The sequence below is a fragment of the Psammomys obesus genome, unplaced genomic scaffold (genome assembly GCF_907164565.1).
Source record: "Psammomys obesus unplaced genomic scaffold, mPsaObe1.curated_primary_1811, whole genome shotgun sequence".
Classification (NCBI taxonomy): domain Eukaryota; kingdom Metazoa; phylum Chordata; class Mammalia; order Rodentia; family Muridae; genus Psammomys; species Psammomys obesus.
The window spans coordinates 24,118-27,967 of record NW_026589216.1 but is presented as its reverse complement, the minus strand read 5'-3'; the positions used below and the strand labels follow the sequence as shown (position 1 = coordinate 27,967).

At 43.0% G+C, this 3,850-nt stretch overlaps 1 pseudogene; it reads right to left on the bottom strand.

Annotated features, from left to right (window-relative positions):
- Nucleotides 1-1,754: 1,754 nt before the first annotated feature.
- Nucleotides 1,755-2,984, bottom strand: LOC129674949 (intraflagellar transport protein 52 homolog; annotated as a pseudogene).
- Nucleotides 2,985-3,850: the final 866 nt, after the last annotated feature.

Below are 3,850 nucleotides of genomic sequence, written 5' to 3'. Positions count from 1 at the left end.
GATGTCAGTATCTATTGTGAGGTAATGGGACGGTGTCAAGGACTCAGAGTCACTCATAACCTAGACATGCCAATCATTCCTGGAAAAAAACCTTAGAACTATTACAATTGTAGGGGAGAGGCTCCGGAATCAGCTGACTGTCTACCCTGACACACAGCTGGTGCTCACTATGGGAGAGTCAGCAGCATGTGACCATAGATATTCTTAATGCCTTTTTTCCCTGTGGCTCTGGGGATGGAATCCAGTGTCACAGTTGGGAAGCCACCTACCATGGAACAATGCTAATAGCCATAAAGTATTTGAACCACGAGAAAACAGCTCCTACATCACAGCTTCACGTCTCAGGGCATCTGAGTGCTTGCTTGTTTTCTGCATGGTGATATTTATCATTCAACAGGCTAAGCTGACCCCTTCCCCCCTGTGATTTCAGGCACGGTTTAATAACAGGACCTCCACATGGTGTGGGTAAAATAGGAGAAGCCAGTGCTCGCTTAAGGGTATAGGGGCTGAGTCTCAGGACACACTTTCTTGGTTGTCATGATGGATCCCTAGAGAGACATCCTTGTAGCCCCCATCCTAATGATGCTTTCTGTGACTGATAAGAAATGTGAAGAGTAGGTCCTTATGCCTGGGAGCCAGGAGCCAGGAGCTTTAGGCCACAAATTCCCCTGTAATGGTGGCCTGCAGGGCCACACTGATGGAAGCACACCTGTTTTGTATATTTTACCTTCACTGTTAGTGCAGCTTGGGCTTTCTTGGACTAGAGTTTCCACAAACGCCTGTGGTGAGAATTCTCAGAACCTCCAGGGACAGAGCAGGAAGTCTTCTCCCAGGAAACGTCTCACCTCACAGCTCTGAGGAGAGTTTCACAGTGAATCCACATATGCCTGTGCCCCTCCCTTTGTTCTCTCTTGGGTCTTCTCTAGTTTTGGCTGACAGCTCCCTGGTAAACAAGGCAGCTCTTGACACCTTGAGTCATTCACACCACTCATCATAGGGTCCATGTTCACAGGAATCATCACAGTGTCCTGCATATCGACTCGATTATGTTTGGATTCAAGCTGCCCAAAGTTGTGAAGAATGTTTTTTTTAAATAGACTATGAAAGTTCAGTCATAAATTTAAATCAAACAAATGAATCATCTCTCCAATAAGGAACTATTACCTATCCGGGAACTACAGAGGTTTCACATACCTTCCACAGCTCATAGAGAAAATAAAGTATAGACATTTGGGTAAAGAGTTGAGGAAAAATCCACAACCACATATAGTCCTCAGAAGTTTGGCATATGTCATTTCACATCAGTATCATTTCAGAGGCTTAAGCAGAAATTCTTCATTGTTTTGAACATTAATTTCTTATTTGAAATCATGATTAGTAGGGACAAATAGGGATTAACTAACCTGAAAGCTGACTCTAATCCAAGGTTAAAGTTTTCAAAGCTCTCAGACAGCGATTCTGCCCACTGCTCCAGCAGCTGTGTCACACAGGTGCAGTTGGAGGCTCTGGCTCAAATACCACACCAGATTCTGGCATCAGTGTGCCCTGAGCCTACTCTACTCTCTCTAGTGAATGCTGGCACACTGGACCCCTTTGGCCTGGCTCTATTAGTCTATACCACAGCATTTACCAACCTCTAGCACATTTGCTCTTTGCTCATATACTCTGCTACTGTCTATTGGGACCTTACATTTAGAATAGAATTTCCATTTTCACATGGATCATCTCCTGTTGTTCTCCTAGTTGACACTTAGTCAGTACTCGCAGAACCATTGAATGCTGTAAATAGTCTTTGGGTGACACCACCTGAAGGGCCTTCCTGTCAGTGGGCCTCCTTTTAATTTCTTAACTTGACCACTTGGAAGCTTTGTCCAGATATGTTTTGCATCTTTCTGATCCTTCTGAAGTTTACTCATTGCTCCAAGGATGTCACAATACTTTCTTTCATATAATTCCAGATATTTTTCAGTATACTTGATAGTAATCTGAACAACCTCACCTCAGAGAAAATGTTTCAGCTGAGTCAAACAGAGCCTAGGTAGGAGGTGGTAACTCTCTGAAACTAGGAGGAAAGGCCAAAGGCTGAAGGGCTGGTAACAGCATCTCACATTTAGCTTCTCATGGGGCAGGTGGTATCCAGCTGTTAAATGGACAGGTCAGAGGGTCATAATGCTGCAAGGGTTCTCATCACAGTCTTGGAGACACACTCAGAACTAGTCAGAAATCTCTGGGTCCTCGGCATCAATCTGGTTTACATGCAAATCTCCTATTATGAGCCACTGGAAAATGACAAATATATTTTTGTTGTTTTCTTCTTTACGCAAATATTGGTTACTGAACATGTGATATGAGACAAGTACTGCCAGCTTTCCATCTTGGTTCTCTGAGTGGATAAAAGCTGTAACAGGTCTGTTAAGTGGGAAGCAGATGAAGGCTGAGGTCAGAACAACCCTGCTAGTTTTACAAGATACTTTGCACGGCACAGTGTTTCCTGCAGCTCAGTTGAGCTGAAAGTCCTGGAGAAGTACCTTGACAATGGTGGAGACATCCTTGTGATGCAAAGAGAAGGAAAAGAATCCAGACTTGATACCAGTATTAACTTTCTTCTGGAAGAATATGGAATCATAGTTATAATGATGCTGTGGTTAAAAATGTATATTACAAGTATTTCCAGCTTGAAGAGGCTCTCGTTTCAGATGGAGTGTTGAACAAGGAAATTAACCAAGCTATATGAAAGGCTGAGCCTAGAGTTACTGATGAAGAGAACAGTGGAAGCAGTGTCCAAATTCTCAGCTTTGTCTACTCTTTTTTTGTAACCCGCAGTTTCACAAGATTAGCTCCTCATATTTCATCTTTTAAGCTTTGATTAAAAGCTTCCAATTACTCTGAAGCCTTTTCTGCAAAGATTTGTTGCCAATGGTAGTAAACACCTCCTTTTGGTGTGCATTGAAAATAATGGTACTCAAAATCTCGTAGAGCCTCATGGTTCCAGGCTGTAAGCAACTTGTGAAGTGGAATAATGATCAGGGATTTCTTAAGTTTATTGATTGTATGAAGATAGAAGACCCATCCTAAGTCTGGCCATGTGTTCTGGTGTCAGTCCACTTAAAAGGACATGGAAGAAGGAAGCTTTTGCTTTTTACCTGCTTGCCCTCACTCTCACTGGCAAGTTCACCTGTTTTATTGCTAACACATTCCTCACTGGCATTAGATCCCATTTCTTTGGGATTCCAATGTAGACTGAAGACCAGAAGCTCTCTGGGAATTCCTAGGACTCTAGTGTCAGATTGGGACTGCTGAGACATTCACTCTCATTAACTGAACAACTACTGGATTCTTAACCTTTCCATCAGGGGACAGCCAGTGTTGGACTACCTGGATCAAGCTACGGTAATCCATCCCCTTTTAATAAATATGCATGCATTCTATTAGTTCTGTTCCCTTAGAGACCCTGACTAATACAGCATATAACTAACATTTCAAATAGCATGGAATAGTTCTTTTTTTTGATTATTTTATTTTTCTTTATTAATTACACTTTATTCACTTTGTATCCCCTCCCCGTTGTTCCCTCCCTCTTCCCATCCCAATCCCTCCCTTCCTCCCCCCTCTGCACGCATACCCCTCTCCAAGTCCACACATAGGGGAGGTCCTCTTCTCCTTCCTTCTGATCTTAGTCAATTAGGTCTCATCAGGAGTGGCTGCTTTGTCCTCTTCTGTGGCCTGGTAATGCTGCTTCCCCCTCAGGGGGAGGTAATTAAAGAGCAGGCCAATCAGATTATGTCAGAGTTAGTCCCTGTTCCTATTACAATGGAACCCACTTGGATACTGAACTGACAGTTCTTTTTTT